Source organism: Macrotis lagotis, chromosome 7 (genome assembly GCF_037893015.1).
Source record: "Macrotis lagotis isolate mMagLag1 chromosome 7, bilby.v1.9.chrom.fasta, whole genome shotgun sequence".
Taxonomy (NCBI): domain Eukaryota; kingdom Metazoa; phylum Chordata; class Mammalia; order Peramelemorphia; family Peramelidae; genus Macrotis; species Macrotis lagotis.
The window spans coordinates 219379043-219392778 of NC_133664.1; the positions used below are offsets into that span (position 1 = coordinate 219379043).

At 35.5% G+C, this 13736-nt stretch overlaps 1 protein-coding gene across 2 annotated transcripts in view; it reads right to left on the bottom strand.

Moving 5' to 3' along the window:
• USP18 (ubiquitin specific peptidase 18) overlaps positions 1 to 4978 on the bottom strand; it is a 38605-nt gene extending 33627 nt beyond the window's left edge. The window contains exon 1 of one of the 2 annotated variants that reach the window (XM_074194924.1): positions 4229 to 4978. The gene's annotated coding sequence lies outside the window, so the exon portion shown is untranslated. The remainder of the gene's footprint in view (positions 1 to 4228) is intronic. The other variant, XM_074194923.1, reaches the window with a different exon arrangement.
• Between the last annotated feature and the right edge of the window lie 8758 nt (positions 4979 to 13736).

Sequence of the window (13736 nt, forward strand, 5' to 3'; positions counted from 1 at the left end):
TTATGTTTTGCAATTACCTCTGTCCTTTGATTAAAAATACGTCCCATAGTTGTGGTCATTGATTAATTTCAACAAACTTCCCTATTCCTCTTTTTTTGTTCTTTACTATAAGAAATGGTTCTCTGAAAGGTGGAGGGAGATAGATTGTGCTGCTGTAAGCAATGGAAAAACCAAAAACATTCCTAAAAATCTATTTTAAAAAATGTTTTGAGTATTGAATTGAGTGGAGGCTTTTTCTATGATACAAATGCATTCACTAGCAAAATATTCTCCTAAGTAGCTATTTGTAAATGAGGCAAAAGGGGATTCCTCCAAGAAGTCTTGGGTACTTCCCATTTCAATTGACCTTTGTTCAGGTCCTTTCCTAAAGGATGCATGACCAGAGGTTACCAATTGATCCCCAAGGTTTCAGTCACTGAGGACTATGTCAAAGATGATTGACATCTGTGCAGGAAAAGCTAGCTGCTCAATTGAACATGGAGCTTTATATTCCAAAATTCTCCCTTGGACTTCTGACAGGGGTTGATGGGAGGCCACCCGAAACCCATGGGACATCTTGTTCCCACACAGGACTCTTGCCCTAGACTTCTATGGACCAGGTTCAATCTTTGTTGAGACTGAACTACCAAAGGGAGAAGTCAAGCATATTTTTTGATAGTCTATGGTTTATTTTGCCCCTTCCTAAATTTCATTAAGCTTGGGTTTAGCTGTTAACAAGATCCCTTAAAAAAAAAGTTATTTGACATACAAAGTAGTAATTTTCAGGAAAAGGAAGCTATTTTCTACACTATAAAAGAAGTGCTTATAATAAAATACTCATAAGCATTCACTAGCAAATGCTGAAAACATAAACTAATAACCCTTCATTCTTAATATGCTTTCCCCGGGAATAAGAGGACTCTCAGGATACCTGACATTTTGCTAAGAATATTTTACTTTCACCTCAATCTGCACTATCTGAGCAGTAATTTATGTTCTAGGTATTCTGGTCAGCCAGGGCATGCCTCATTCTCCTAGCAAAGGTAGCATCTCCTCTGGGAAAGTTATGGCTGCAGAATATACCTCCTCCTGCCAGCCAGTACCCAAGGACTTCCACCCTCTAGAACAAAAGAGCCAGGCTCCAAGGCTAAAACTATCCACCCCAGTCTTGCTTTGGAGCACTTGAATTCAGGAAGAGAAACAAGGCAGAAAATGAAGCTAGGGATTGTCTCCAGCTCATTGGTTGTACAGGGAGAGTATGTAAAGACCTGTATCCACTATCATGTGCACATAACCACAATAGCTGTCACTGGGTGGGGGAAGGGGAGAGAATACACCCTAGGGCTTGGGAAGGAGGGAAAGAGACAGACAAATAGATAATCTCTGGCTTCATTTTTAAAATCTATTAATCCAGGCATAATTCTCTTTAGCACAGTCTCCCACATATACCCCAAATACAGGGCCAAGGGACCAAGAAGAATCATGGATGCTCTTTAACAAGGAAGATGAAACCCACTAGAAGGGACCAGGGTATAGGTTCCCCTAATTACCCTATTATGTACCAATCAGCCAAGGGATCTATATTCAAATCTGGATCTTTTAGGTTTAAATCCATTCTTATTTCTACCCTGCCTCTTCATCAAAAGTCCTAAAAAGAAAAAAAATCAAAGAATGCTAGCTTTGCTTCCTCCAAATGAAGATCTATAGTTTTTAAAGAATAGTTACACCTGAGTCAATGATCAAAATGATTGAAAGATCAATGATTAAAAGATGTGAACAGTTTTTGGGTGACATTATCAATGCTATCTACTCAAATAATTTTTTGAACTGTCCTAACTCACTATTGACAGAAGAAACAGGGAGGTGGAACAATTCTGAGGCACTACCTTATACCTATTGGATTGACTATTAGGACAGAAAGAGAAAATGACAAATGTTGGAGGAAATGTAGGGGGAAATGAGACATTAATGCACTGTCAGAGGAAGAAAAAGGACTCAATAATTCTGTAGAGCAATTTGGAAGTATGCCCAAAGGGCTATAAAACCATGCCCATCCTTTGACCTAGCCATGCCACTAGGACTATATTCCCTAATAAATGAAAAACAGTAAGGAAAAGTATATATATATATATATATATATATATATATATATATATATATATATATATATACATATACATATATATATATATATATATATATATATATATATATATATATATATATATACACATATATATGGATATTTATAGCAGTTCTTTTCTGGTAACAAGGAACTAGAAATTAAGGGAATGTTTGTCAGGGGATGATTGAACAAAATGTATTATGTAGGTATGTAATGATGAAATATCATTCTGTTATAAGAAATGGTGAACAGGATACTCTCAGTAAAAATCTTACATGAGCAGATACAATGGAAAATATACAATAGACAAAGTTGTAGGATGACTTACCTTTTCTCAACAATGCTGTGATCCGGGACAATTCTGAAGGACTTATGATAAAGAATACCATCCATCCCAAAGACAGAGCTTATGGTGTCTGAATACAGACTGAAATGTACTTTCTAAAAAAAAATTTTCTTGATGTTTCTCTTTTTTTTTTTTGGAGGGGAAATTATATTTACTTTTACAATGACTACACATTTTTAACCTATATCAATTAACTTACTTTCTCAATGAGGGGAGGGAGAAAGGGAGAGAATTTGGAACTCAAGATTTTAAAAATGAATGCTGAAACTTATTTTTGCATGCATCATGGGAAAAATTAAATTAAAAAAAATTTTATTTTAGTTTTTTCAAGGCAATGGGGTTAAGTGGCTTGCCCAAGGCCACACAGCTAGGCAATTGTTAAGTGTCTGAGGCTGGATTTGAATTCAAGTACTCCTGACTCCAAAGCCGGTGTTCGATCCACTGTGCCACCTAGTCACCCCTAAAATTTTTTTAAAAAAAGAATAGTTAGACCTGATTAACCTATTTTGAAGTTTTGCACTCTACCAGAGGCAGCAGGAGTAGCAACAGAGAGTTGGCCTTGGCATCAAAAAGACTTGGTTTCAAATTCCATCTCTGACATTTACTAGATATAAATGTGCCTCAGAAAACTCTCTAGAATATGTTCATGAAATCGTAAAGAATATAGAAGAATGTAAATAGTTCCCACAAGACAAAATTAGAGGTCCTTTCTGTAGCTATCACTCTGAGCACAAGACAGTCTTAGGAGGGATAAAAGCAATAACTGCGTTCCTTTTGTAAAAGTGTTTTCTTTTCTTTCTATTTTCTAACATAGAAAGGGTCATGGAAAAAAATTTGAAATAGCTTTGCTAAGGGGTGGCCAGGTGGTGGTGCAGTGGATAGAGCACTGGCCTTGGAGTCAGGAGTACCTGGGTTCAAATGCGACCTCAGATACTTAATAATTGCTTAGCTGTGTGGCCTTGGACAAGCCACTTAACCCCATTGCCTTGAAAAATCTAAAAAAAATAAAAAATAAAAAAAATAAAAGACTCAGAAAAATGTGTTAAATTTATAACAAATTACCCAACTTATCCAGAAAATCCAGTTAATAAAAAACAGGGGTCCCAGAACTATTTCAGCAAATTAAGGCGTTGCCCGAATTCTGTATAGATTGGCCTCAATTATTCTCTGCTTCACTTTGGTCAGAGTCAGATGAACCTAGATATTTCTGTGACCAACGCTAGCTTTCTAGCCACTCTTCAATTTATAATTATAAGTAAATACAATTTTTAAAGTTTTTGGCATAAATAGCTGAAGGCAAAATCATTTACTTACCAGTCTAAGGATCCTCCTCTACCATTTAATCAAGGTATATGTATTAAGTATCTGCTAGGTACCGTGTGCTAAGTGTTGAGGGGATACAAAAAGAGGCAAAACACAGTACTAGCCCGCAAAACATTTACAGCCTATTTAACTTTGAGTGGAGTAAAAGTTTTATTTCTACAAAGCCCATATTTTCAGTATTTTTGTGTGTGGGTTTTTAAATTTTCATTTTTCCCAGATAGAATTTTTTTTAAAAAAAAATTTCTTAGGTCTAAAAAACAAGATAAGACCTGTAAAAATTAGTTCCTTTAGAACCTTTACCTATCCAAATGGTTTCAGTTGCTGAAAAACCCCGAAGTAGCTTCGGATCCATCAAATTTATTCCGTAGACTTTTGGGGAAATAGTTCTCCAGTTCTTAGCCCTGGACCACTGCAAGAGACAAACCGAGTACAAGAAGTACGGGGCGATCCCTTACCCGCTGCAGGCGATTAAAGAAGGTGGAGGAGCATCCGCAGGGCCGGCTCCGCGTCCCAAGACTTCCCTGAGCATCTGGAGGGAAAGCTGCCCTCCTCTGTGCCTTCCTTGAGGATGTTCTGCGGCTTTTCTACAGAGGGCAACTGTGAGCTCAGCTGAGTTTTGATTTCCCCCAGAAAGGAAAGCGAAACTCAACAAGCCGCAGTGGCGCTGTTCCTCAGCCTTGCCAGGAAACAAAATTTCTTCTAGTTGAGAAGAAAAGAGAGGAAAGTCAAGAAAACCATTATTTACTTTGCTCCCAGCACATCTCTACCTGGAAGCCTAGGGCAGCTCCGGGTACCCTGCCCCTGGGAGAACGGGAACGGGATAGAAGAGAGTGTGAGAAGTAGGCTTAATTCTTTCAGGATTCTGATTTTACACTTTGATATATATAATGCACAGAAGTATTTTTATGTGAATGTGCATGTATGTGCCTGTAACATATACATTAAAGATCTGAAGAAACAAATGATGATCCATATACTCTAAAATAGTCATAGTTAACCCTTTCTGTGGTCATACACACAGAGAAACAGATACACACACACACACACACACACACACACACACACACACACACACACACACACACAAAATGGAAGTCCATACCTTGGGAAATAGCTAAACAAATGATGTTATCCTTAAAAAGGGAAGAATACAAAAAACTCAGATGCCTGGGAAGACATAAATGAACTGATGTAATGTATAATCAAAGAAAACCTGGAAAAATCACATGCACAATTTAAATGGAAAGATCAAACCAAACTGAACAAAGTGACATAATTATAATGACCAAATTTAACTCAAAAATGAGTTGAGAAAATTTTTGCAGAGGAAATATGTAAGTAGTGAATAATAATGCATATAACATGGAACACAGTTGTGATGACTGTTTTAATAGAACTGTTTTTAAAGACTTTTATTTTTGTTTTTGTTTTTGCAAGGCAATGGGGTTAAGTGACTTGCCCAAGGCCACACAGCTAGGTAATTATTTAGTGTCTGAGATCAGATTTGAACTCAGATCTTCCTGACTCCAGGGCCTGTGCTCTATCCACTACACCACCTAGCTGCCCCTTAAAGTCTGTTTTAAAAGAACCTTTGTTTTATTCCTTGTTAAATAGAATAATTCCCCAGCAAGAAAAAGAAGTTCAATATTTTTTAAGGGAAAAAGAAAATATATATATATAACATATATATACATATATATGTATAGAGAGAGAGAGAAAGAGAGATTCCCATTAATATGAACAATCAAATAGGAGATGGTCTAGATCTCAAAACTATTAATACAACCACATATAATCTAGAAAAGGAGAAAAAGGAGGTAGGGTTGCCATGGAAAGAACACTCTGAGGGAGTTCATAGACTTAGGTTCTAAATAATTAAATTTGTAACTTTAGAGAAGTCACTTACTTCACTTGTCTTGGTCTCTGAGATCTCATTTGTTAAGGAACTTGAGCTTATCAAGTTCTGAGCTCCCTTGCATTTCCTTTTATACCAATGGGACTATGTTGGGTTAGATGAATTCTCAACAGCCTCGATTTTTTTTAACCATAAAAATTTAAGAATATTTTAATAGAAGTCAATAATCTCCAAAATACCTGGAATGAAAAATTTCAAAACAAAACAAATAGAGACCTAAAAAGAAGAAATTGGAATTGTCTGGGAACAGGACATCTCATCCTTATCATTTTTTATTTTTGTAAAAAAATTATTTTCCCCAATTACAAATTAAAACTTTTAAACACATTTTTTCTGAAGTTTTGAGGGACAAATTCTATCTCTTCCTTCTTCCTTTCCCTCTCCCTTCCCTGAGATAGTAAGCAATTTGGTATAGGTTAAGTATGGGCAATCATGTAAAACATTTCTATATTAGTCATTTTGTACAAGGAAACTTGAACAGAACAAAAAAAGAAAATGAAAAATCATATGCTTCAGTCTGTATTCAGATGTCAGTTCTTTCTCTGGAGACAGATCACATTTTTCATCATGAGTCCTTTGGGATTATCTTGGATCATTATATTTCTGAGAACAGCTAAGTCATTCATAATTCATCATGCAATATTGCTGTTACTGCATACAGTGTTCTCTGGTTCTTCTCATTTCACTTTGTATCAATTCATACAAACTTTCCACATTTTTCAGTTCTGAAATAATCTTGCTTGTCATTTCTTATAGCATAATAATGTTCAGCCATTTCCCAATTGATAGGCTCCCCTCTAATCTCCAATTCTTAGCCACTAAAAAATATAAATATTTTTCTGAATTAAGATCCTTTTCCCTTTTAAAAAAAAATCTTTTGGGGCTATATACCTAGCAGTGATATTGCTAGATCAGAGGGTATGTTTTAAATATTGTAGAAATGATTTACATTTATAGTTTTATAACCCTTTGGGCATAATTCCAGATTGCTCTCCAGAATGGTTGGATCAGTGTTACAACTCTAACAGTGTATTAATGTCCCACTTTTCCTATATCCCCTCCAATACTTACCAATTTCCTTTTTTTGTCATAGTAATCAATCTTGTGGGTGATACCTCAGAGTTGTTTTAATTTGCATTTCTCTAATTAGCAGTGATTTAGATAATTATTTCATATGACTATAGATAGCTCTGATTTCTTCCTCTGAAATCTGCCTATTCATGTTCTTTGAACATTTATCAATCAGAGAATGACTTGTATTACTATAAATTTTGACTCTGTTCTCTATATTTGAGAACTGAAGACTTTATCTGATAAAAGGCTTTTCCTACCCCCTCCACCCCAGTTTTCTGTTTGCCATCTAACATTGGTGTATCGGTTTTGTTTGTGCAAATCTTTTTTAATTTAATGTAACCAAGATTTTATATCCCAATATGCTCACTAACTCTTGTTAGGTCATAAATTCTTTCCTTATTCATATATAAGACAGGTAAATTATTCTATGCCCCCACCCCAGTTTGTTATTCTAAATCATGTAACTGTTTTGACTTTATCTTGTTATACAGTGTGAGATGCTCATCTATACCTAGTTTCTTCCAAACTGGTTTCCAGTTTTCACTGCATTTTTTTTTGTCAAATAGTAAGTTCATTTCTCAAAAATTTGGATCTTTGAGTCTCTCAAACACTAGATTATCATGATCTTTTACTACTACATATTGTGTCCCTAATCTATGCTGCTGATCCACCAGGCTATTTTTTAGCCCATACCAGATTGTATTGATGATTACCACTTCAGTTTCAGATACCGTATGGCTAAGTCACCTTAATTCACATTCCCGCCCCCCCCACCCTGCTCCCTTGATTCTCTTGATATTCTTGACCCTTTGTTCTTCAAGATGAATTTTATTATTATTTTTCTCATTCTATAAAATAATTTTTGGTATTTTGATTGGTATGGCACTAAATTAATTTAGGGAGAATTGTTATTTTATTATACTAGTTCAACCTGCCCAGGAACAATTAATATTTTTTAGTTCTTTAGATCTAACTTCATTGGTATGAAAAATGTTTTGCAGTTATATTCATAGAAGGGGGTAGCTAGGTGGCACAGTGGATTGAGCACTGGCCCTGAAGTCAGGAGGATCTAAGTTCACATCCAACCTCAGACACTTAATAATTGTCTAGTTGTGTGATCTTGGGCAAGTCACTTAACCCTATTACCCTATAAAAAAATTTTTATGTTCATAGAGTTCCTGGGTTTGTCTTAGCAATCAGACACAGTCAAGTATTTTATATTGTCTACAGTTACTCTAAATAGAATTTCTCTTTCTATATCTTGCTGCTGGATAGTGTTAACATTATATAGAAATGCTGATAATAATATTCTGCCGCTTTTCTTAGGTTGTTAATTATCTCAAATAGTTTTTTAGTTGATCTCTCAGATTCTCCAAGAATAACATCCTTCCATCTGCAGAGTAATAAATTTATTTCCTCATTGCCTGTTCTAATTCCTTAAATTTATTTTTCTTTTCATATTACTATAATTAGTACTTCTAATACAATTTTGAATATTGGTGGTAATAATGAACATCCTTGCTTCACCCTTGTTCTTGTTGAGAAGGCTTCTAGCTTATCCCCATTACAGACAATTATGGCTGATAGATATTATTTATAGATATCATTTATCATTTAAGGAAAAGTTCCATTTATTCCTATTAATTTTAATAGGAATGAACAGTGGTGGGATTCAAATAAATTAACAACTGGTTCTCTGCCCTAATAACCATTTTAAGTATACAAAAAGATATTCTGAAAGGTAATTTAATATTTCATGTATTTTATATTCAAATAAGAACAATAAAAGAGGTACTTAAAGTTAGATTATGTTATATTACTCACAGTATATTACTCACATGGCTTTATGGTGCAAAAACGGCCATGTGGTCACAGTGCCCAATGTTGGAACATTTGCAGACCTCAAACTTATTCTACCTGTTCTAACTCTGTTTTTCTTCTATTTCAGCTTCTGAAATGGGCAATAAGATAACTCTTGAAATCTATATTTCTTTTGAGTCATTGTGTCCCAGCTTCCTATTAGTTTCATACATCAGGGAACAACAATGTACTCATTAATATCTTGGGGGAATTTTGAGTGTAACACAGAGCAGAAACAAATGACAGCTTGACACCTCCTGGTTGTTGGCACTTTTTTCTCTTTATGTTTATTGAAGTAACAAAAATGAAGGAATTTAAATGTAGTATTTCATCAAAAGTATAATGAGTTTTAAGAAGTGAATAAATAAATATTACAAGCAAAGTTCCATCGACTTTTTCACCTAAAGACAAAATGAACACTACTTCGAGTGCTTAGAAAATGCTGTTGTGCAGATGAATACTAAAAAAGAATACGGAACATAAATTTGTTATTTCCACATTGGGCAGCTGCCAAGGTGCCCACCTTAGAGAGAGAACACTTATACAAGTACCATTTTAATAACTGGTTCTCTGAACTCAATTTAAAATTAGGAATTGTTTCATCCATACAGGCTGAATCCCACCACTGGAATTTGAGTGTTGTATTTTGGCAAAAGCTTTTTCTGTATTTATTGAGATCATCTTATGATTTCTGTTGGTTTTATCATTGATATGGCCAATTATACTGATAGTTTTCCTAAATCTTCTCTGATCATTGTATATAATCTTCATCATATACTTCTGTAATTTCATTGCTAGTATTTAAAATTTTTGCATCAATATTTATTAAGGAAATTGGTATAGAGTTTTTTTTTCTCTGTTTTTGTTCTTCCTAGTTTAGGTATCAATAATATACTTGTGTCATAAAAGGAATTTGGTAGAACTTCTTTGACTATTTTTCCAAATATTTTGGTTGGCTGATTCTTGTTCTTCTTTATTGAAGAAGACCAAAATGATAGCACTATGTTTCAGACAAGTTACAGTATGTCCAACTGTGGCTGATAAGACCATCACTATCACTGGTCGGGCACAAATAGTCCACATGAACATCTGAGGCAGGTTCTCCAAACTTTTGCATCTAATGTTTCCTTTGAGCTGTTTCCATTCTGTCTTGCTAAAGAGTACAGCACCCTCTCTGATGAGGGCACACCATGCTGGGAAATCCTATGCCAGTGTCTCCAATGCTGCATAGTCAGTTCTAAAGTTCTTAAGAAATACCTTGAGAGTGTTCTTGTACAGCTTTTTCTGAATCTCCCTCCTCCCCCATGAGCACTTGCTCCGTGTGGGATCTTCATGAAATAGTTGTTTTGGCAAGTGTACATTTGACATTCGAACAATATAGCCAGTGCCATCAGAGTTGTATTCTCTGCAATAACATTTGAATCCTTGGCAGTTTAGCTCCAGAAAGGACTTTGGTGTCTGATGTCTTCTCCTGCCAGATGATCTAATTTAAATGGAAGCAATTCAGTTTTGTGGCATAACACTGGTAGAATGTCCAGGTTTCACAGGTATACAGCAATGAGGCCAGCACAACAACTCTGTAGATCTTCAGTTTTGTGGTCAGTCTAATACTTCTTCTCTCCCCCATTTTCTTTCCAAACCTCCCAAACACTGAGCTAGATCTGGCAATACATGTGACAACCTCATTGTCGATGTGTACCTCCTTGTAAAAGCCACTGCCAAGGTAAGTGAATGTGTTTTCTTGGTGACAATTGTTATACCAGAATTAGTACAAGCAGCAGAGAATCAGATCATACTTTGTTGCATTGAGTGCACAATCATCTGCAAACAGAAGATCATGCACCTACACTCCTTCCACTTTGGTCTTAGTTTGTAGACTTTTCAAGTTGAATAATTTGCCATCATGCTAAAAAGCATGGAAGCAAGGACATATCCTTGTTTCACTGCAATGGTGATAGGAAATCAGGAGCGCATTGTCCACCAAAACCTGGACATGCACATCATCATGAAACTGATGTACAGTATTGATGAACTTTTTTCAGGCAACCAAATTTTGACATAATTTTCCATAAGCCCTCATGACTGATGGCATCAAAGGCCTTGGTCATTTCTATAAATATTGTATACAGACCCCTGTACTGCTACTGCCATTTTTTTTCCAGAGTTGTCACACAATAAACACCATATTGATTGTTCCTTGGTCCTTTCTGAAGCCACACTGGCTCTCAGGGAAGTGATCATCTTCTGGGGAAGAATCAGCCTATTGAGGAGGAATCTTATGAGCAGTAACTAAGGAGAGAAACACACCCTGAATCGTCACAGGACCTTTGTCATCGAACTTTATAGAGATGGACAATGAAGCTATCCTTGAATTTCTGGGGGATAACCACCTCATGGTATATAACTTGGAAAATTTCAGTCAGCTTTTGTATAACAATGGATCCCTATCTGATAACTATCAGCTAGAAAAGAATCAGGTGTTTGCTACATGAACATTCAAAGCCTCATCTTCAGTTGGAACTTTAGCCAGGGACAGATTGATTTCAGTATGAGGGAGCATTGACTGATGATGACTCACTCATTCTTTAGAATTAGATTATTATTTATGAATTCCCAGACTCCAAGAAGGAATGGAACATATACATCCCTCTCTTGGCAGGTAGGCAGAGTAATGAATCTTAAGAGAAAATGGGAACTGTGACAAAGCATTGTGGGAAGTATAGTTTTTTTACCCTTTATTACCCTTATCTACTTCACCCCAATTTTTCCACTAGTGAAAATGAAAGAATTTTTGAATGATAGAAGCAGAAAGATTTGATTTGTACTGGGCCCTGGAGGAAAAGGAGTTAAGTTTAGAAAGAATAATCATGGAATTACTGAGTTCTCATCTTTAAGGAAGTTAGTTGGCTGTACCTTCACCCTTCTATTCAGTTGGGCCCAGGACAGCCTCTGAGATATAATTTTTCCTTGGAAGGACTATCTATTATCCTGTGTGGTTGGGGCTTCAACCAAAGTCTATGTGTTGTGGGGGATGCAAAGAATTAAATTGTTTTTATCCCCCACCTCTTCCTTCTTTTTCCCCTCTCCTCTTCCCCACCCCCAATCAGCTGAATGACACAGTTTCTGAGCTGTTTTTTTTTAATTCTACTAAAGTTTGATTTATTGGTTGTTATAGTAGTTTTATTTCTCATAAATATCTATAGTTGACCCAGAAATGAATTTCCACATGTTCATTTGCTAAAGATGTAAGTTAGGCTAACTACAAAAGGAAATAGATTAGTTTTCTTCCTAGTCTGGACTAGAATCCTCAATCCCTAACAGAGGCACACTCTGCAAGTCATTTATCCTATATTTGTGTTATATTATAAGATCTCAAAAGCAAAAACTTGGGACCCTTTCTTTCCTTAAGATTGAAGTCATTTTGATTCGCTAGAAAGCCCTGAGTCAGCTTTGGGAATGAAGAAGGATACAAAATGGAAGAGATTTTATGATATTGGAAGGACTTAGAATATAGCCCAGAAGATGTAAGAACAGTCAAAAGTATTTTCTAGCAAATCACCAATCCCATGAGTTCCAGTTCACATTGGATTCTCCAAATCACCAACCAGCTTAAGTTCAAATTCATATAGGACCCCAGAGTTCAGTTGCCATTCCTCTGAATAAGCTGAGAACCTGCCCAGTTGTATAGGAAACAGGCTGAACATAAATGTACATCCTATATATCCAATTCATATGGCCAGGAGAACTACAAGAATTTAAGAAACAGAAAATTTATAGACTCTTAGTAGATGTTTCTACACTTTTATTATGCATAAAATATAGTCTCACTGTACTCTGTATAGAGCAGAATTCCATTCTAGGTAATTCATTTTAAGCATTAAATTGGCAAAGTGGAGAATACCTTAAAGATAGTAAAGGCTCTAGAAAATTTGTCATGTTAAAAATTAATTGTGAATAAAAATTTGGTGAGAAATGTAGTCATTTCTATACATTTGAAGGGTCTCAGGTCCACTAGGTAAAGCAAAGGATAGAGTACTAGACTTTTAGTCATGAAGACTCATCTTCTTAAGTTTAAATCCAGTCTTTGACAGTACTAGCAAGACCCTAGGCAAATCATTTAACCCTCATTTTCCTCATCTGTAAAATGAACTGGAGAAGGAAATGACAAACCATTGCAGTAGAAAACCCCAATAGTATCATGAAGAGCCAGACTCAACTGGAAAAAAACTGAAAAACAACAATAATAATACATAAGAGAAGGATTATAATTAATCTGATTATTTGTAGAAGTTTGAATTAGAAGCAATTGGTTAAAAGTGGAGCCAGCATAGGTAGAGAACTGGCCTTAAAGTTAAGGAAGTCTGGCCATGTTCTACTTTTGTTCTCATCATTCAATTAAAACTGCTTTCTCTAATGTTACCAATGATCTCTTAATTGTCAATCACCCTTTTCTTCATGATACCCTCTTTCCTCTAGGCTTCTGTGAAAATCTTCACAACAACTTCTTCTCTGTCTTTTTTTGTTGAACCTTCATCTAGGACATGCTCATAAACTTTGGATGTTCCTCAAGTATCTGTCCTGACACCTCTTCTCTTCTTCCCCTATAATATTTCACTTGGTTATCTCTTCAATTCCCATAGATTCCATTTTTATCTCTATGTACATGGCTCTCATTTATATTTATCTAGTCCTCTTGAATATCTCAAACTGAATGTTTTTGGACTTCTTAAACTCAATAGGTCAAGAACTGAATTGATTATTGTTTTCCCTTACTCATCCCCTCTTCTTAACTTCCTTATTACTGTTGAGTAAACCACTGTCCTCGAAGTCATCCAGATTCCCATACACAGGAGAAACCCAATAAGATTAAATAACTTCTCTGAGGTCACACAGGTCAGGTAAGTAAAATCAGGGTTCAAATTCAGGTCCTCTAACCTAAAATATTTCTACTCCCAGCTTTCTTTTTCCTTTTTTTTTTGTTATTTTCCATATGAATTTTTAGAATTTTATATCATGATATTGCATGAAATTACCTATCAATCTATTGATTGCCATTGTGTTAAATCTGTAAATTAAGTTGGGTAATATTAACACTATAAATTATATTTGTTCAG